A 22148-nucleotide genomic window follows, 5' to 3' on the forward strand; every position below is an offset into this window, starting at 1 on the left:
TGATAGTTATCCTAACGTGGACGAGAGTGGCCTTTTTTACTGCAGCTCAACCACGCGAAAGCTGTGTTAGATTACCGCCTGATAATTTAGGATTACCTACGGAAAATGATAATTTAGATTCTGAAATGGATATAAGACGAGAAAGACTCATGGACTTGGAGAAAGAGATCAAAAGTATGCAAATCTCAATCATGATTTATCAGAAACGTCGTTCTGCTATGAAAGAGGACACGGTTACTGCCCCAGCGATAAAGCTACTTCAAAAGTTGAAAGCCGAAGCAGAGTAATTAAGAGGTAAGTGCAACTTTCCTAGTTCGTCAGGCATTAACCCACCCCCTAAACCAAAAAAAAAAAAAAAAAAACAGAGGAAAAACTGAAAATAGTAGTAAATGTAAACTAAATACTAACACTAAAAATATCAATAATGATGGATTTCTAATTTCAGCTACTAAAACTGTTAAGCTGCAAAAAATTGAAAAAGTTATTGAAAATATTGAAACCACAAATCAATTTAGTGTGTTAAATGAAAATATGATTATTGATAGCAATAATACTTATACTCCAGTATCTCAGGCTGTGCAACAGCAGACGATCCCCAGCCCTCTAGCTGTCCCTCTGATAAAGGAGATCTTGCGCACGAGGATTTTTTGAAAGAACTTGCTAATACCACAGATACTAAGCTCCTAGGAAAGGTTAATGGTGAATTGCTCAAAATTCTCCATCATAGCCCCTGCGCAAGGATGACACGCAAAATCGTGAAGTGTTCCACATTTTCCCCGGAGTCTTGGTTGGGAGTCCTGGGGTTCACAGGAGGTCTCAGGACTGTCGGTGTGAGGTGAGACAGTTGTTTCCAGCCACAACAGCTCGGTGAGCCCTATGATCTATTGGGTTTTCTCTGGATTGAAGTGTGGTTGGACTATACCTGCATAACTTATAGTAAACATTGGGTGTCCCAATACATTTCTACCAGAATCAGCATAGCCCAGAAGATCACAGAATACTTACTACCTTATTTAAAGATAAACATATTGAGCATTATGTTATCAATGTCAAGTATGATCAATCAATCAAAGTTGTCATTAGAGGAATTACTTCTTCAAACAAAAAAGAAAATATCATCAATTCTGCCAGAGGTTTCCCAATAGCTAAAGTTACCCAGCTAACTAGGAGAAGAACAAGAGCTCCAGTGCCATTACAAGTAATTAAGAATGGTACAAGTAATTCATGGTACAAGTAGTTAAGAATGAAAACTGACAAAATATTCCATCTTAAGGAACTTCTGCTATTCTCTGTCAAAAAGTTTGTCTCTAGAAACCAAGTACCCCAATGTTATAACTGTCAGCGGTGGCACTATTCCTCTGAAAACTGCTTCTTTACACCACGCTGTGTAAAATGCTCCTTCAAACACAAAACCATGGATTGCCCGATGTCTGGATGCACAGAAAATCCAAGTTGCAACAACTGTTCTCATAATCATACAGCATCATATTGTGGATGTCCTTGATTTCCAAAAAACAAGCCTTCCCAATCAAAACAGATAACCATGTAAAAATGTTTTTTCTTTCGCATAACTACTCAGCATCCTCTCTCATCTATGGCACTATCTATTAGAACCTGGCTAAACACCAAAGTGAGGATAAACACTTAAAACCGACTGAAAAAGTACACCAGTCGTCTTCTGCTGCACAGAATGGTAATAATCAAGATGAAATTATCTCCTCCAAAACAAAATTTTTAATAATTTTACATCCCCCCCTTTGCTACTGGTGTTTGATAAGAGGTTCTAGCAAAGTTCTGTGTTAAAATTATTTTGAACTTTCAAAGATTTTTCACTGTAGCATTTTAATTTTTTCTAAATTTTTAAGGGCATGTTTACATTTTTTTCAAGATTCTTTTTAGATTAGAAAAATATTCTTAAATTGGAAGATATTTTTTAATGATCTTATTTTGTATTTTTGTCATTTTCCTTAGCTTTGAGGAGGACCAGAATTTTTGGGTGAACTACTGTATTTACGCGAATCTAATGCGCATCGTTTTTGGCCAAATGTAGTATTCAAAATTGGGGTGCGCATTAGATTCGATGGCGCATTAGATTCGAGTGCAAAGTTCGCCGATGACCGTGAATTGACCCCGACAGGAAAAATTAAGCGTGCTGCACCGCACATTGTTGCACCTGGAAAAGCATCGAAGCACCAAAGATTGTGAAATCTTTCAAGAAATGCTGCATTTCAAATTCATTGAATGGCAATGAAGATGACGAGCTCTAGAACGCCGAGATTGATGATGATGAGGAAAGAAGAAATGAATCTGCGTCTGACGAAAAGAGCTGCGAGGATTCCAGTGATGAAAACAGTGAATAAAGACGTTTACTATTAATCACTAATTGTAGAAACTGTTAGCTAGATAGAAATGTTACGATTTATTTAATGTTCATATTTTACGATAGATACCGTATATACGGTAGTGGTAACTAACAGTGATTGTTTCACATAACAATTGCCCACTAATAGGTTAATTCTATGTTCTACTACTTTATGTATAAATCCATTGTTGTATAAAATAAGATTCAATAAATTCCTCATATCATTGATGCGCATTACATTCGCCGAAAAACAATTTTTTTATTATTTAAAGTTTTAAAATGGGTATGCGCATTAGATTCGATGGTGCATTAGATTCGCATAAATACGGTATTAAGATTAAAAAATATATTGAAATGGTTCATCAGCTGATTCTGGACACATCAAAGCAAGAATTTTGTTTTAGAAGGGGAAATGTAATTAAGTTCGACATACCTCCTCTTGACGATGTTAAAGTTGGTTGGATTCCTCTACTTTCTTGTTCTTTTACACTCTTTTTTTTTCTTTTTTTGTGATAGTTTATTTTAATTTTTAAATTTTAAAATATTCTAATTCTACATTTATAGGATTTTATGAAGTTCATTCGAATTTCAATTTTTAGAGTTTGTGAAAAGTTAGTTCTAAATTTCTTTCTTTATATATATATATAATAAGAACTCCTCCTAGAAAAAACTAATTTATTTATTTATTTATCCCACATTTTCATTTTGAAACATTTTAGTACATGCTTTTCCTCAATATTTTAAAAGTTGATTTTTTGTTTTTAGATTTAAACATTTGAGTATATAAAAAAATATTGTTCAAGAGAATGTTCTTTTTCCCAACTTTAAAAATATTCAAAGTACATAAAACTTGGCACAGATAATTACTGACATCAGGAAAACTCTCTCAACTTTCTAAATAAGATACAAACTGACTTGAACTCTATACACTATGATGTAAAATTATCTAATGGGAAAAGGTGTGTATACAGCCAAAGACATTTCTGTGAATGATATGAATAAGCAAGGGGACAAGAGATGTTAAAATAAAAAATTGGTTCAGATTTTAAGATATTTTATAATTATATGTATTATACATATTTATACTCAATAAAATTTCATAATGATAGTGCTATTACTTTTCAGAAAATAAAATTATCAATGATGCGTTCGAATTGAGAGCTTGTGAAAATATTCCAAAATTTTTCATGGATGAAACCAGGCTATCGAGAAATATGAAATTCCTGAATTTCTTCTAATTGCAGATCCTCCTAGATAATTTAGGTCAAGACACAATTTCTTATCCTAAATTTATTAGTGACGTGTTAAAAGGATCTATTTGTATAGAGAAAGACCCAGTCACAGGACAAACGTATTTTTCCACAAGGGAAACACAGCTGGACTTTAAAGATGTATGTGATCTTCATGAAAGTGTTTGTGTATATTGAGTTTATTTATGTAAACAAAAATAGCTCTACCGAAAACATTTTCATAACAGCACAAAGCGAGAAGTTTGTATATGTTATGGTCACAACAGAATATATAAAAGTAAAATTTAATAAACTTATTTATTTAAATAAATGTCCTGTTTTTTTTCCCACACGTATCTTCCTATCACAAGTTAAAGAAAAATACTATTCCAAAAATCTCATTTTTGAACACATAACATTTTAAACTCACAAGTGAAAAGAAAAATGCCCTCTGAAGACATAAGTCAAAAGAATAAAGACAATCCAGACAGATTCATCTTTCAAGACCAATTTTTACCTTAGGTACAAATTTCTTTAAGAATTTTGTCTAATTAAAGGAATCTCATGAGTAGTTTTCTGTCAAGTTTAATGGCTTCTCCAAGTTACATTAACACTCAAAAATAATTCTAAACAAAATTTTGTAATATGACAAGACAAAAGGAGAACCTACCATAAAACATTTCTACAACCAAATAATGTACAAATGGTTCAATTTCTTTCTCTCACGTTTCGTTGAGGTGAAAACTCAAGATTATCCCTTTGGAAGGTAAGCAAAAGTAGAATTTAAGAAACTCATTTATTTAAATAAATGTCCTGTTTTTTTTTTTTTTTTTTCACTTGTCTTCCTGTCCCAAGTTAAAAAAAAAATACTGTTCCAAAATCTCATTTTTAGCTCACAAGTGAAAAGAAAAATCCCTTCTGAACACACAAATCATAAGTAAAAAAGAATAAAGACAATCTTGACAGACTCATTTCTCAAGACCAATTTTTACCTTAGATACAAATTTCTTTAAGAACTTTTCCTAATTAAAGGAATCTCACGAGTAGTTTTGTGTCAAGTTTAATCGCTTCTTCCAAGTTACATTAACACTAAAAAAGGATTCTAAACAAAATTTTGTAATATAATAAAACAAAATAATAACCTACTATAAAACACATTTCCTCAACCGAATGATGTACAGATAGTTCAATTTCTTTCTCATCAATACTTGATAATACCATTAAGATTCCTTAATTATTATTAATCCAGGAGATCCAAAATTTGTTTCTTATTTATGTTAGAAACGTGGTAAACGAATCAACGTTTTTAATTCTCTTTTTCCATGTTATTTTATGGATGACCAAGACAAGAAAACGGCCGTTTGGGCAAGCAATTACTATCACGGTTTATCTTGGGACGAACGAGAAATACCTTATTGTCATTTACAATTTACTTTACACATGTTGAATCTGACATTTAAAAAATTTCCAATTTATTGTCGAGGAGAAGGAAAACTGTCATTCTTGGAAAAATGGCTTGGAAGACCCGTTTATAATATTTCGGGATCGAAAAAAGAAATTGAAAACAATGTCCAATGCGAAGGTTGTCAAAACCCAATTACTGCCTTTTTTCGCTAGACATAGCGAACTGTCCACGAAAAACAGGATTTTGCTCTATGAATCAATGATAAGGCCAATTCTGACATATGCTAGCCCGGTTTGGGGCGCAGCAGCAATTACTAACAGGAAACATATCCAAATTTTTCAGAACATTATGCTACGACGAATTTATAAAGCTCCTTGGTTTGTTACGAACGAGGACATTCATAATACAGCCAAAATTCTCTCCATAAATCGCTTTATACAGCGACTTTCGGCTAACTTTTTACAAACGATTCCTTCGATCGGAAACCCCGTACTTCACAGCCTCCCTGTTTATCATCCGGGAATTGCATCGTCAAAAATGAGACCCAGAGCTATTCTGGAGAACGCATATAATGCGCTTCCTTTTCCCAAGAGGCGTTGCTATGGAGACGAGGCGCCTCGAAGGTTTCAATACACTCGATTTCCGAGTATGGACGCGGACGAGGGCGGTTGCTCGCTTTGCGAGCTCCCGCCGACAGAGCCTTCATCCATGGAATTTTGTGATTCTTCGAAAACAAATGCTTTACCTTTGGATACTCCAAACGTGCAATCATGTACAGAGAGCAATCCATCTGATGATAATAGCCAAGACGACCGATCTAATCTTATCACTGAATTGTTGTAGATCTCTGAATCGATGGCGAATTTATAGGAAATATGTTGATGCTTTTGCTCTGCCAAAAGATGTTTTCATTGCGTATTTCAGATTGCCAAAATTTATAGTTATTTTAATTTGCGATGAACTGAGAGAGTATTTGGAGCCACATTCAGAAAACAAGAACGCAATTTCTACTGAAAGAAAGGTTATACTATTCCTGAAATTATAAATATAAATTGTAATTGTATGCTTTAAAAATGGAGACGATAATAAGTTTATCAAGCACATTAACCTTCTTGATTTAACACAAATGTAGACATCCGATAAGCTTCTACTCGATGTATGTACAGCAAGAATTACGTTTACTTTAAAATCTAACAGTTGAATACCTTACCAATAATACTGTGAACACAAAAAGGAATGTCGTTCATTATTACGCGAAATTCACACTACTGTAAAATAAAAATTAATATATATATATATATATATATATATATATATATAAAACTATAAAATAGCTTTATAATATCTTTTTCAGTAGCTGTACTACTACTAGTGTGATACTTTCAAAAATAAGTTTTAGCTCAGAGGGGCTATTAATTTCGTTTGGCCATTTTGTGGCGTTTCACTTTTCAAATCGCTGCCACCAAGCATTATCGCACTCTATTATATTTAAAGAAATTAAATAATGAGGAATATTCAGAATGTATGAATGTTTCTCGCACTGTGATAAAACAATGGTACCTTGAACCATGAAATTCTGAATAACGTAATCCTCTATCCTAATATAGGCATCTGGAGGCCCAAATTTGGAACTGGGAATTTGTTTTATTATCTATTTCATATTTTGTAAAGCATTTGTGAGTTTTTGATTAAGAAACCCAACGATTTCAAAGCGAGCAATGGCAACATTGAAAGAAAAAAAAAATTTTTTTCATCTATAGCGCGCGAGACTGTGTATCGGAAATTCTAAAGCTATGCTTTTTTTAAATTATATGATATTGCTGTTGAATTGAATTTTATGGTTTAAGTGCGAAAAACATGATATTTAATAAATAAAGGTAACAAGCAAAACGTTAAAAAAATGGCGCTTTGGGAGTAATATAAATTCTGAAGGCTTTCAGATTTGTGTGTGTGTGTGTGTGTGGTGCAATTTTATTACGTTTTAAAACTGGTTTCTAAGTGAGGACTTTCTAAGCGAAACTGGCTCGTATACAAGTTACACACGGGGAAAGCCACGAAAACGCCGGCCACCTCGTTCGCGGGATTCGAACCTCGGACCAAACTACCTGCGTTCAGCGACTCTACCGCTCGGCGGCTGGTGGGCTTGTTAGCAGAATTATACTGCATTATTATTGTATTATGCTATAAAGTAACAACGCTATAAGACTGAGGGTTTGTTCATGGAACTTTTGTAACTTAATATAGTATTAAAAAATAATTGTTTCTTTGCAAATTAAAAAAAAAAAAAAATCTGAAATGTTTCAGATTTTAAATTACGTCCAAAGGGGCGTTTTTTAACATTTTGTGTGTTACCTTTCTTTATTAAATATCACGTTCCTCGCACTTAAACCATAAGATCCAGTGCAACAGCAATATCGCAAAATAGTTTTAAAACGAGCATATCTTTAGAATTTCCGATACAGAGACTCATGCGCTGGTGATAAAAATGTTTTTTCTGCACAACGTTGCCATTGCTCGCTTTGAAATCCTTGAGTTTGTTAATCAAAAATTCGTCAAAGTTTTAAAAAATAGGAAATCGATCATAAAACAAATTTCAAATTTCAAATTTGGTCTTTCACATGCTCATATTCGTTGGAGGATTACGTTATTCAAAATTCGATGACTCTATGTACCGTTGTTTTATCACAATACGAGAAATATACATACATTTATGCAGATTTTTCATTATTTAATTTCTTCAAATATAATGCAGGACTCTAACATTTTGTGGCAACAGTTTGAAAAGTGAACCGACATTTATGAGTCCGACGCAAAATGCCAAAACGAAACTAATAGTCCTTCGGGATTCAAATCCCTTTGGACTAAAAAAATACTGTTCATAGCATTCTCATTTTTATATTGTAAAAGAGATATTGATTATTATTAGTTTTCTATTTAAAATGTGTCGAAACGCTGGTTTGACAAGGACTTCAACTGCAGGAGACCTACGCTGATTATTTTTACTTTAGTACTTGCGTTGTGGAAATATTACTATCTTTTAATTGTTTTCACAGAATAAAATCTTTTGAGAAGGAAGAGTATTTAAACTGAGCAGTTCTTAGATATATAAAAAATTCAAATAACAGCAATGTAATATTAAAAAGAAAGGTATTAGTAATTGTGTGACAAAAATTGCAAAACGAATTAATCACACATACAGGATAGATTAGTTCAGTTTTGGTTATATATTTTATATTGAAAAAATATTTTCTTTCATGTTAATTATAGAATAAATTGTTTAAAATAAAGCATTTTGATGCGTATGTGATAGATGAATGCAGCAGCAATCAGCCATACTGTAATAGCGAATGAATTTTATTTCTTTGCCTGAAAGAAATAATTTTCATAGAAAAAGAAAGTAAAAAAAGGGAAGAAATAATAAGAAAGAAATATTTTCTTTCTAATTTCTTATTTAAAGGTAAGCATGGAAAAAAAAAAAAAAAAAAAAAAAAAAAAAACTTAGTTTGCTATTAGATTGTATTGCAAATTAATCATATTATAAATTTAAATGATTAAAATTGTTTATTTCTAAAATGATCTGAAGTAAGCTTAATTCATTTACTCTTATCTATTTACCATTGCTTTCGTGGTATCCCATATCACTCTTTATTTCTTTGCTCTAAATATTCCTGCTTTAATTTTCCCCTTAACGGGATTTTCCTTCACATAACACAGCAGCATATTCTGCTGCGTGTTGGTCGTAATACTGTTTTGTACAATTTTTTTCGAACTACAAATGCAGCGTGTGAGTTAGTGAAATAATAGGAGAATATTCCTAGAACTTCAGCCAGCGCGCGCTATAAATTTCGTCACTCGTCTGTACTGCGATTGGTCTAAAGCTCCTTGAAGCCTTGTCCCCTTTCAGTAAAGTTAAATGGACTCACCTGCCCACCAACTGAGGACCACAGAATGGCTTTCACCGATAAGTTGTGATGGCTGTCTATACCGGTTTTTTTAGTCGATATTGTTCGCTCAAGTTGTAGACAGATCCAGTGATCATAGAATAGGCGTCCAGTTTCGACTCCCTCGGCTCAAGATACCATTACTGCCTCCAGCAGAAAAAGAAAGACTGCGAGCGTAGATTCAGAGGGCTTTATTACCCCCGCATCACGCAAACAGGGAAAAACTCCAGAAATCATTACAATTGATGATAGTAACCCCACTGAAGTAATTGCAAATTCAAAATATTGTTTCTAAAAACAAATATGAAAGAATTAAAGAAAGCCTCTCGGACAGCGGTCGCAGTCCTGCCAAGGGAAGCTCGATAATCACCCCCCCCTGTTAACGGGGAAACTTCAGGAGGAGAAACTAGTACGGCGCAGTCACAGAGCGCTCCCCCCCCTCCACAGCAACCCTCCATTCCGGCTATTCACTTAAGAGCAGCAAACAGTGGAGAACGCAGATGACTTCCTGCGAGAAATTTTACCTAATATCAAGTGCATTCTCACTGGACCTCTTTTAAAATTATTTGTTCAAACGGAACTAGAATTTAGAGAGGTTACACGATGGATGCGGCAGGCCAGCATCCAATTTAAGACTTTTGATCTAAAGCAGGATAGGCCTATCAAAATTGTTATCAGAGGCTTCCCAAACGAACTGAAATCGAGGACGTCAAAAATGAAGTGGAATCATGGGGTTTCGAAGTGCATAGGAGCGCCCGGTTGACTAAACCGCGCACTAGACACCCTATGCCACTTGTTTACATACAAGTCCGACCTCATCCCTTCATACACCAACTGTACAGTGTCACCGATGTGTGGGGCGCTGAGGTCAAATTTGAGGCTTACAGAGGCGGTAAAGGCCCTACTGAATGCTTTAGGTGCCAAGGATTTTTTCATTCTTCTGAAATTGCACCCTTAACATCCGTTGTGTGAGATGCGCTGGCCCGCACTGGGCAAAAGATTGCACATTAAGTGACGATCAACCTGCTTGCTGCTGCAACTGTGGAGGTAGTCACCCAGCGTCCTTTAAATCTTGTCCTCGTTACCCAGGTAATAACAAAAAGAGCTCAAAAAAGAATGCTCCTAGGGCAGCTGCTCCTGCAGCCCCCCCCCTCAGGGAACTACAAACACCCCAGCAAAAGCTGAACAACCAGCCACTGTGACTGCACCTAAAAGCACAAGCTCGCTGTCTTATGCAGCGACCCTAGGTAAAGGACCTACAGAGCCCCTACCCAAAAATCAGGGTCCAAATCCGGCGGCTATGGCGAATGTGCCTCAAATAGCTCCCCCGGTTACTCAAGTAGAAAGTGGAGCCTCCGAGGATGTTTTCTCCTCTACTTTAAAATGCCTAATTGAAATCTCCCGCGATCCTGCGGTAGATAGGCATATTCTACTACAAGCCTTCCAAAGGGTCTCCAAAGCTTAGGCAGGCAGACGCTCTTACGAGGGCCTTCCTAATTTATGAAAGCTATATTATGCTTTCAAATTAGGATTTCTCGGCTATTTTAGACCCATGTCTTAAGTTTTTCAGAGCTGTAACCTTTTACCACGGCCTTAAATTCAACTGTTTAAGACAAAATTCAATTACCAACAGAGAACTTACCATGTGCACATGGAATGCAAACGGCCTCACGAATAAGATCGATGAGGTCAAAGATTTTATTGTAGTGCACGATCTTGACATGTTATTAGTCCAAGAGACTCATCTTACCCCAGGGAGAACTCCCAAAATTGGGAATTATGACATGTACTCGACTGACAGGGTGTCATTAGCCAGGCGTGCAAGTGGTGGCACCTGAATCTACGTGAATCGTTCGATTAAGCATCACATGATACCCCCTCCTGATTTAAGTATTTTGGAATCAAAATTTTCCTCCAAAATTCTCCCCCACTAACAGTCATCTCGGCGTACCTGCCTCCACTATCAACTGCACGTGGAAGAGGTACTTTTCCTGTCAGTGATTTTGATAAACTTTTATCATTATCAAATCACCTAATTATTGCTGGTGACCTAAATTCACGTCATACCGCATGGTTTTGCCCTAACAGGAACAGGTATGGCATTAGTCTAAATTCATGGTGCCAGAGAAACCATATACAGATCATAGCTCCTACCCTCCCGACTTACTACCCTGTTAGAGGGACCCCTGCAGTTCTTGATCTGGCTGCCTTTTATAATGTCAATTTTAGACACGAAATAAAAGTGATTCAAGACCTTGACTCTGATCACTATCCAGTTTTGATCACCCTAGATATCCAAAATCGTTACTCAAAATTACAGGAGCAAGTCTCTACAAATTGGAACGATTTTAGATTTATTTTGGAACGTACTGCTATCCCCCCTATCAAAATTACCAGCAATTCGGATTTTGACAGGTGTTTACTAAATTTGGAGTCCATTCTCAAAGAAGCGAGAGCTGCGGCTTCAAAACCAATTTTCTATCCGGGTGTCAGACTCCCACCTGAGACTAAATCCAAAATTAAGCAGCGGAACTTTTTGCGAAAACTTTGGCAAAGGTCGCGTGATCCCAGTATTCGCGCCCAATTTCGCAAAATACAGAACGAGATAAGGACTGAAACCAGTCTCTTCAAACAGACGGAGTGGAAACACTACATTGAGTCCCTAACGATTGAAGACAATTCGGTTTGGCGGGCTGCCGCTCGAATACGCAAACAATCCAGACACATTCCGCCGCTCCAAACGGCCGATGACGCACAGATGGCTTACACAGACACTGAAAAGGCAGAAGTCTTAGCCGACAGCCTTGCTACTCAATTCGCTCCTAATAACGACGCCTGCTGTAACCGCCCGGTTACTCAAGGGCGCATACATTCACGTGTTGAAGAGTTTTTAACACAACCTTTCACGCCTGAACTTAGGCCCACTGATCCTAAAGAGGTGATGGAATACATCAATAGACTGAAACCCAACAAGGCTCCAGGCATGGATTCTATTTCTAATCGCATGATTAAAAATTTCCCTGTAATGTTTATTGTTTGGATTACGGTCCTTATTAATTTTATGCTAAGGAGAAGCTACTTCCCCAACCGCTGGAAAATTGCAACGGTCGTCCCCATTCCAAAACCGGGGCAAAACCTAAACTTACCCGTCAACTACAGACCAATTAGTCTGCTTTCCTCACTCTCAAAAGTATATGAATATGTCTTACTTAATCGCCTGAATGAATTTTGTCGAGATCAAAACTTAATCATCCCGGAACAATTCGGCTTCCGACCTAAACACTCCACGGTACACCAGTTACTACGTGTAGTGGAATTCATTCATGAAGGCTTTCGTAAGCGAGAGAATACTGGAATTGTCTATCTTGACATAGCTAAAGCCTTTGACAGGGTTTGGCATGACGGACTTATTTACAAGCTCATGCGACTTGGATTTCCGGCTCACATCATTAAAATTATTAGCTCGTACTTAGCCGGACGAAGCTTCCGCGTACGAGTTAACCACGAACTCTCCTCTCCCCGCCCGATCCATGCTGGATGTCCTCAGGGCAGTCTTGTCTCACCTCTGCTCTTCAATATCTATATCAACGACGTGCCTAAGGCACCTAGTATCGATTTAGCTTTATATGCAGACGATACGGCCATCCTAACTCAACATACCAACATCACCACAGTAATCTCTACATTACAGAGTTACCTTTCAGCCTTAGAACTCTGGCTCGGACTGTATAAAATCAAAATTAATGTCGCTAAATGTGCTGCCACTTTATTCATCCGAAGAAACATCCCTCGTTTAGATAATCTAATTTTCTTCGGTGAACCTATTCCCTGGGTTACTACTTACAAATACCTTGGTGTTCTACCAGACTCAAAATTAACTTGGCAACTCCACATTCAAAAAATTATTGCGAATGCGGAAGCTGTCAAAGCCAACCTGCGCCCCTTTTTCGCTAAAAATAGCGACCTGTCACTTGATAACAAGATCTTGCTTTATAAATCTATCATAAGGCCTATTCTCACTTACGCGAGTCCCATCTGGGGCTCAGCTGCTGTGACTAACCGTAAACACGTCCAAATTTTTCAATCAAAATTTTTACGGCAGATATTAAACGCTCCATGGTTCATAAGGAACGATGACATTCATAACGACGTCAAAATTATGCCCATTAATCGCTTTATACAGCGACTTTCGGAAAGATTTTTCAAAAACATCCATCTTGTTGGAAATCCAGTATTACATACCCTGCCGGTATATGATCCTGCGGTTGCCTCTTCTAAAAAGCGACCCAGAGCAATCTTACAACCTGATTATGCTCAACTACCTTTTAAACGGCGTCGGTATTGGAATACAGACGCCCAAGTGGATGCTTACCTCTCGTTCCTAAACCCCAACCGCCCCCGCGTTAACATTGCGTAAGGGCATTGACCGGAGGAACCCTGTTCTTTAACTCTTTAAGAAGAGTCTTCTAACATGGAGGTAGGAAGTAAGAAGGAGTCGCCCTAAACAAGTTTCTCCGTACCCTGCTCTGAAGCACCGGCGATCCCAACGTGGTGACCAAAACATTGGGTCATTTACCATTGAGTTCTATGGGATTTGACGCGTTCGGGTGTAAATATTTTGTAATTACGTCGCACATATACATATAAATGTATATATTTTCTTTTTCTACAACACTTCAGAGTCCTAAGTATGTGAAAACAACATATTTTTAAACAACATTTCATTCTGAACGGAATTAAATGCTATACTTTTCACAGGACAGTTTTCTCAGAATGGTTTAATTTGAATGAAATATTTTCACAAGTTTTCGTTAATTACATTAGAAAAAAAATTAAGGTGATTCGATTTTATTCGGTTAAGGTACAAAAGTTAAGATCAAAGTTTATTGTATTATTAATATTAAAATTATGCATTATTTCTTTTCTATTTATAGAGCTTCTTCCTAAAATACTTTCTTAAATATGACATGATTTTTTGGCTTCTTTTAAATCGAAAAATGTAAGTCAATTTATAATTAATGCTCTATTCTGTTCATTTTAAATTAGAGAATTATTAGGAATTAGCGAAATACTTTAAATAAGTATTTCGCTAATTCCTAATAATTAAATATGTATTAAATAGTATTTGACTTTCTCTGAACATTTCTGAAAGGGAATAAAATAAGTTTTTTTTTTTTTTTTAAGTATTATTTAAAACTTGTAACTGAGTTATTATAAAATGTAAAGGGAATAATTCTTTTAATTATACTTATCAGATTTTTTTTTTACCCTTCATTTCAACAATACATATTCCAAAACTCCTTATTACGTTAAATGCGCATCTCATAGCATTTGCTTTACAATACCTTTTAACAGATTGCTTTCCAATACGAACAATTCTTGCTTAAATAGTTTTATAACGTATTTGTCAACAGGATTTCAATTTATGTTTACAATTCAATATTAAGGTTATTATATATTTAGATAATATTTATAATCATTATAAATTAGATACATTTAATCATTAGATTTCTTCACAGTACTTTCACAGTTTTTTATAAGTGAATAAATTCTTCATTTCAAATACATTTATAAATAATTTAATGAATATTTAAGTATTTTGTCAAAGGCAGATACATGCTTTTTGCAAGCACATGCATAAATACCCATACACATTTCCTATTTATCATTTCCGGCATGTGCAAATCTTTAATTTCTGTGCATTCACTATATTTTTCGTGTAAAGTAATTTACACTAATTTAGCATACACCCGAAAGTTTTACATAAAAAATATATATGAATATAATTTGAATGAAAATTATAAGTATTATTTTTAATACCCACTCAAAGGTCAGTTTTTCTTCAAAATTCCTCCACGACGGCATCTCTCTCTTTAGGCAGATAGCCCTTGCATGCGTTACTCTATTTAATAAAATCTTAATCTGACCTATGTGCCTAATTACAAATATTTTAACATACATAATTTTATATGTACATTTAGTCATCAAGTTTCAAACTTTTCAAATCTTCTAGAAAATAAATTTTGGCAGATCTCTTTTAGCAATTTTCTTAAAATCTATATTTTTGTAGTGCAACAGCTTAGAATTTTATAAAACAAATTCATAATCAAAATCGCTGTTGTTAGTTATCGAAAAATAACCAAGATGTGATTTTTGCGTAAATGTCAGTAAACTATACAAATTGCTATTATCCATCCCACTATGAATGTTTCTTTCATGCGAGAGTGTCCCTTTTTCGATTTCTATGGAACTGTCGTGTGTCGAAATACTATCAGAATCTTGTCAAGCGAGCTTCTGAATGTAAACAAATAACACCCTGTCTGGTGACCCAAGCTTCAAAGCAGTGCTTCACTTCTAGCGCGGAATGGCCCCTCCTCCCTTTCCTACCTCCATGTCTTCTAAAGTTTCTTTAACAAGGGACAACTTATCTCCGCAGCCGCACGCGACTGCACTTAATTTCTCAATAGCTTCTTAAAAGCTTCTTTTCCACCCGCTAAACGGGTTGCTTTCGACCCCCTAAACGGGTTGCTTTCGACCTTTTAACGTCGCACTAAATAGCGACCAATAATTTTCTTCTCCTCCTTCAGTGTATCACACTGAACTGCTACTAGAACCCGCCCAACGAGTTTCGCCCCCAGCCCTTTTGCCCAACTCTCCGGACTGCTTGTCCTAAGGATTTTATTTTGCTGTTGATATCAAGAATCAAGGAAATGTATTGCACCTTTTTATTCTTTTCAAAACTTTTTGAATGTTGACTCCTCTCTCAAAATTTATTCCTGGCCCTTTTTAAACACAAAATTTAATTTAAAGACTTTCTAAGAGTTTTCCTTTTTTCTCATGCGGAAGGCATTATCTGAAAAGCTTTTATTTTTATAATTAGGCTTCAAAATTTTCCCTTATTAGATGAACCCCTCTTTTGATGTAATTATTCTATCTCTGATGATGTGGAGTTAAAGGCCTAGCCTAGCGCACTCCGTAAATTAACTTCCTTGATCCTTGATCAATACACTCGTTCGCTTCCCTTCCCCCCCGCCTGAGTGAATTCGCTGATCTTCCCTCAGGGTCACTCTCTCTTTGTCCCGTAATCGAGCAATCTTACTTCTTTCAACCGTAAGCGGTTGTTATCAGGCTCTAAGCACATCTTTGTTCCCTTCTTAAAAGGGCTCTAGTGCAAGGATTACTCAATTTAATCTCTTTAAGAGAACTTAATGCTTTTTCATTAGTTATCATAACACTTAAAGTTAAAACAAAAAAAAACTGATTCTTTTTGGTAAATAATTTTATATCTACACTTTCTTGACTTTGGAATGGAAAATATATTTTTAGAATACCAAGGTCAAAAAGTGTACACAAAAAAGCAAAGGGCCTTGAAAGATTCTTCCAGCTCTCAACTGTTCATAATAAAAAGAAAAAAAAATACGCTTTCCTTTTGGTTAATTATTTGATGTCTACACTTTTTTGACTTAAGTGTAGACATCAAATTATTAACCAAAAGGAAAGAGTTTTTTTTTTTTTTTTTTTTTTTTTTTTTTTTTTTTTTTTCAAATTCTGAAGAGTTGAGATCTGAAAGAATTCTCCAAGACGTAAGCTGAGCTCGAAGTGGTGAACTAGATACACAAAAATTTATTACACTTATGCCTTTAAAAGTTCTTTTATTGGGATTGAATGCTCAACTTGTTGCTGTGGATTCCTTCATTGTTCTCAATATATAAGGTTTTAACTTGGTCCAACACAATAATGAAAATTATCGTGAAATGATGAATGAGTGAGAATAAGATTATTGGTGCAAAACCAAAAATGATTATAATGCGCTAAACACGAGGTAGATGAAATCATGAATAAATGATGCTTTGAAATTGCTTACCAAATCCAGAGGATGAAGTCATAAAAACAAGGTAAAAGCACACATTAACATAAAATACACAAGCTTCAAAACATATTACATTAGATAATAAAAGCCAGTCTCTTTTAAATAATAAACTAAATTACAATTGACCTCTCTTCCTATTAAACGGTCGAGAGGCAAGTCACAGCTATTAAAATATTTCTGACGACGATTTTCAAAGCTTGGTCACTCAATTAAAATATGACGGACAGATACGTAAACATTACAATTTGAACAAATAGGCTCATTTTCAACTGTTCAGAAGATAGTTATGTGTCACTCTAGTGTGACCAATCCTGAGGCGAGCCAAAAGAACTTCCTCCTTTCGATTTCTATTAAAATCCCAACGCTCAATTCTAGGCTTTACACTTCTCAGCTTCTTTTCACCTTGAACGTCCCAAAGTTGCTGCCATTTTTTTTCGGATGTTTTCTTTGATGACATAGCAGATATCTCTGAAACGGATGAGGCGACTGGACGGTTCAACACCAGATTTCGCTGTGACATCCGCCAGTTCATTTCCCTTTATTCCTGCATGTCCGGGAACCCAGCAGTACAGAATTTCATATTCACGTCTCGTTAAGTTTATATGTATCTTCAGAACATCCACTATTACAACATTCTGAGTGTCAGAAAAAGCTTCTAACGCTTATAGCGCATTATACGATTCTGCCTACAGTATGAACTTCTTGTGGCAGAGCTTTTGAGATGTACAAAAGACCATAATAGATTGCAGTTAGAGTCAGATGTTAAGACTGCGAAAGCGTTGTGAAAACATCTGCCCTCTATGTGATCTTCAATTACAAACGCCATCCCAACATGAACATTTGACTTGGATCCATCTGTATATACTGAAAGGTAACTGTTATATTTCTGCCTGTGTTCAGTAAAGAGTTGTCTGTAAACGATGTCGTTAGTGCTTCCCTTTACGTGATGGTTGAAAACATCAAGAAGCTGAATCCGTGCATTTTTCCAAGGTGGGATTTCAAAATTCTGCGCTGCTTGGGTGCACATATCAGAGAGGGAAAATTCCTCGCTGACAGGGCGAACTCTTAAAGGAAAGGTAGGCACACAGGATGGACGTGTTTCAAATAAAGTGTTACACACATTATCAAATAAGCACAGCTTATTAGGATGTTCAGGTTGCGAAAGAAGATTAAAATGCTGCGAAAGAAACAACTGCTCACGCCTCAGATAAAGTGATGGTTCATTAAAGTCGACATACAGGCTTTGAACAGAAGTCCTGAAGGCTCCAGAACAAATCCGCAGAGTCTGATGGTGAACAGGATCTAGTTTTAACAATACGGATGACCGAGCGGATCCGTAAACAACTGAGTCATAGTCCAGTCTAGAGCGGACAAGCGCTCTGTAAATGCGAAGCACAGTGCAACGCTCTGCACCCTAGGAGGTGTTCGCCAACACTTAAAATATTTAGTGTTTTTAAACATTTCTTTTCAGATTTAAAACATGAGAAAGGAAAGTCAATTTTCGGTCGAACGGTCACTCCTAAAAATCTTACTTCAGGCGCAACTGGAATAATTGTACCATTCAGATATAACTCAGGCTTAGGATGGAGAACTCGCTTTCTACAAAAATGCACGCCCAAAGTATTCCGTTTCGAAAATGTAAATCCCTGGTTGTCTGGCCATTCTTGGATTTTATTCACAGCCATTAGCAATTCCCTCTCTACGTATCTCATGTCTGCCTCTCGACAGCCAATCTGTAGATCATCAACATTATAGAGATCCCAAGATGGCGGGAGGAAGTTCTTTTAATACAGAGTTTATTTTTAAGCTGAACAGGGTTACACTAAACACACAGCCTTGAGGCACACCCTCAGGCCCGCGCCGACAATAGGTGCAAGGTCATGCGGCGCACGGCGGCGATGAGTCAAAAAGGCTCCGGGCAATCGTTAAAACACACACGCACACACAGATCGTATTTTATTCCTGAGTGTCAAGGTGTTGAAACATCTTTTTACTCGACTTCTGATAAGAATCTGGGAGGAGGAGAAAGAGCAGTGTGGAAGGCGGAAAAGAGAGTCAGGTCCGCGCTAGCGGCGGCGAAGAAGGGGGCGGTAAGTTCAGTGTCGTTAAAAGATGTAGCCGCGGGTGGCAGACCGCAGAGTCAGTTAAGCGTGAATGAGTAAATTAAGGTTGTAATTCTTATGTTGGTAGGATGTCACTTGGGTTCCAATGTTTTTCACTGGGATGCGGGGAGTGTCTGAGAGTGCTGATAAGACTATTACTGTGGGTTTGTACTGAATAAAAGATGTTGACCGCTAATCGTTTAATATACTCCTGAATAAGTTCGATTTGAAGGTCTCTGTGAATGTTGATGTTTGGAATTTACCAAGGAGCATTGATAATTTCTCATAGAATTTGTAATTATTTAATATTGGTTTTAGCTGCATGTCTCCAGATCGAAGCTGCATAAAGAAGGGCTGGACGAAGTATGGAGCGATATAAAATTCATTTGTTTGTAGTAGTTGCTTTTTCTACCAAGAAGAGGTCACATAGTAGCAGTGGTGATTTTAAATTTTTGTACTACGGAGCGGAAGTGGGTTCTGAAGGTAAGTTTTTGATCAAGGGTGACTCCGAGGTATTTGGTTTCATTAATCCAGTCTATTTATTCGTCAAATATTTCAGGGGGTGGAGGATAGTATTTCAAGTTTGCCTTACGGAAAATTATTGCCTTGGTTTTATCAGTGTTAGTTTTAATCCTCCAAAGGGTGAGCCGTTTTTCCAGTTTTATGAGATAGTTTTGGAGTTGGTTTCTTACGGCGATAACTGTGCAGGCTTTAGTAAGTATGGCGGTGTCATCGGCAAAGAGTGCAAGATAAACAGAAGGGTCTTTAGGGATGACTCGTGTATAAATATTAAAGAGGTACGGCGAAAGTGCCTGTGGGACACCAGCTTTGATTACTCTGGTGGTTCAGTAAGCAGTACCGATTTTGATTCTGAATGTTCTGTTACTGAGGAAAGAGGTTATTAAGCCAATAAAATGATCTGGAAAATTGAGAGTGAATTGAGATTTTAATTGATTAAATTGAGAGTTTGTAAATAAGGCCTCGATCCCATTACCTGTCAAAAGCTTTCGCGATCTCGAGGAATATGGCAGCGGTCGGAAGTTTGCAGTTGTAGCCTTCAGTGATAATGTTGATAACTCTAAGAAGTTGGTGGCAAGTGCTATGATGATTACGAAAACCGAATTGTTCTTCTGGGAGAAAATTCATGGAAGGGTGAATTTTTTGGATGTGGAAAAGTAGAATTTTCTCAGTAACTTTAGACAGGTGGCTAAGTAAACTGATAGGGAGATAGTTCTGTGGGATGGTTGGATTTTATTGCGGTTTAGCAAAAACAATTATTGTAGCTTTCTTCTATGAGTTAGGAAAATGAGCGAATTTGATAATGTTGTTGATTATCTTAGGCAGGTAAAAGCGTTGATCGGAATATGTTTCAGTGCTTTGGTCGAGATGCCATCGTGCCCTGGGGCTTTCTTCGTTTGTAAGGAGCTGATGGTGTTGGCAACGATTGTTGGGGTAGTCAGGAAAGTGAAGTTGTACGGAGCAGGGATATGAAGGAAGTTATTGACCACCAGGCTGATCCTTTGAATATGGTTATTGTCGTACGGAGTGGGATTAAGAGTGAATGTATCTTCCATATAGTCCGCAAAAGATTCACCTTTATCTTCTGTATATGAAATTCCACTACGTCCATGGATAGGTGGGATAGGTTTACAAGGTTTCTTGAATTTGCGGGAAACGTTAAATAGGGAATTGTCCTCTATAGCTAGGTTATTTAGGAAATTGGTCCATTTTTGGTTTTTGAAGTTCTTGATTTTTCTGTTGATTTCTTTTTGCATAGAGTTTAGTTCGCGTTTGAGTTGTGGATCCCTGGTGGTTTGCCATCTTTTACGGATCCGGTTTTTCTCTTTAATACTATTTCTTATACCGGCAGGCAGGGAGAGGAAAGGCTTGTTCACATAAAAAGTATTGTTGGCTTCCTTTAAAGCAGAATTGATGCAGTTGTTAAATTTTGAGACTTCGTGTTCTAAATATTCTTTGTTGTTGATGCATGGGTTTCCTTGTATGGAGTTATTCAGAATTTCGGAGTATTTGATCCAATTTGTAACTCCTATACTTCTGTCAAGTGAGGGGAGGTATTTATTAATGGGGATTTCAAATACAATTGGGTTGTGGTCGGAAGAGAGGGCTGGAATTACAGAGATATTGCATCTGTTAATAATATTATTTGAGATGAAGAAGTCAATTGTGGTGGCGCTATTGTACCCGTAATGGGTGAGCTCATCTTGGGCATGAATGTTATAATTATTTGATAGAATGAGTTTAAATATGTCATTTCCTTTTTTGTTAGCTGGTCCTCGGTTCCAACAGGGAGGTTTGGCATTGAAGTCCCCTCCGACATTGGTAGAAGTATTAGAATTAAGCAGGTGAATCAATTCTTGTGCGCTGGGATTATTATTTGGTTGGATGTATATATTAAAAATTTTGAATTTTTTGTGTTCTATTGCAATTTCTATTGTCTTACTTTCGAAAGTGGTGCTGGGATTAGGAATTTGAGAGTGCTTTATGCTCCTTTTAACAAATGTGATGATGCCGCCGCCTGTTCCTGTCTCACGATCCGTACAGTAGGTGTTATAATTAGCATAAAGTACTTTGAGTGCTGGTCTAAGGTGAATCTCTTGTATGAGTATTACGTCAGGTTTAATTTCAATAATGAGGTTGGATAATTCATCTTTTTTTTATGGTAAAGACCGTTTGCGTTCCAAGAGAGGATTTTTATGTTGCACCTATTCTTGAATTTATTAGAATTAAAGATGATTTACTATTTTTTTCAATGATTTCGACTACTGCGACTATTTTATCTAGAGGTTTTAATGTTTTTGAGTCCTTGTATCACTATTGTCCAGATTGATTTTAGCGAAGAGAAGTCGAAGAGGTCTGGTCAGCGGAGGAAAGTCTTGTCTTCTGTTAATCCAGGGATTGATTGCTGGTGGAGGGCTGGGTTGGAATTGAACTTGTTTGTTTTTTGGTCTGGCCGGACAATTTGAAAAGTTGGCTGGGGTTTATGATTGCCTCCGCAAAGGACACATACCCATTCTCTAGTGCAGAGCATGGAACTGTGAAAAATTCCTTGCCATCTATAGCATTGTGGAGGGCCAGGTTTCTTGTGTAATGATTCTATTGATACGTTCATATAACCTATGCGTTTGATTTTGAATACTTCTTTATTTTCTTCTGATTTTGGTATATGTACTAAGAAAAGCGGCATTGGTTTATTTTCTCTTCTGTTTCTTAATAGTGTA

At 36.5% G+C, this 22148-nt stretch overlaps 1 pseudogene; it reads left to right on the forward strand.

Moving 5' to 3' along the window:
- The first annotated feature begins 719 nt into the window (after positions 1-719).
- On the forward strand, positions 720-775 carry LOC146999283 (U6 spliceosomal RNA; annotated as a pseudogene).
- The last annotated feature ends 21373 nt before the right edge of the window (positions 776-22148 follow it).

This window comes from Stegodyphus dumicola, chromosome 1 (genome assembly GCF_044657685.1).
Source record: "Stegodyphus dumicola isolate Sdum_Otavi_A_Nest chromosome 1, ASM4465768v1".
NCBI classification, from domain to species: Eukaryota; Metazoa; Arthropoda; class Arachnida; order Araneae; family Eresidae; genus Stegodyphus; species Stegodyphus dumicola.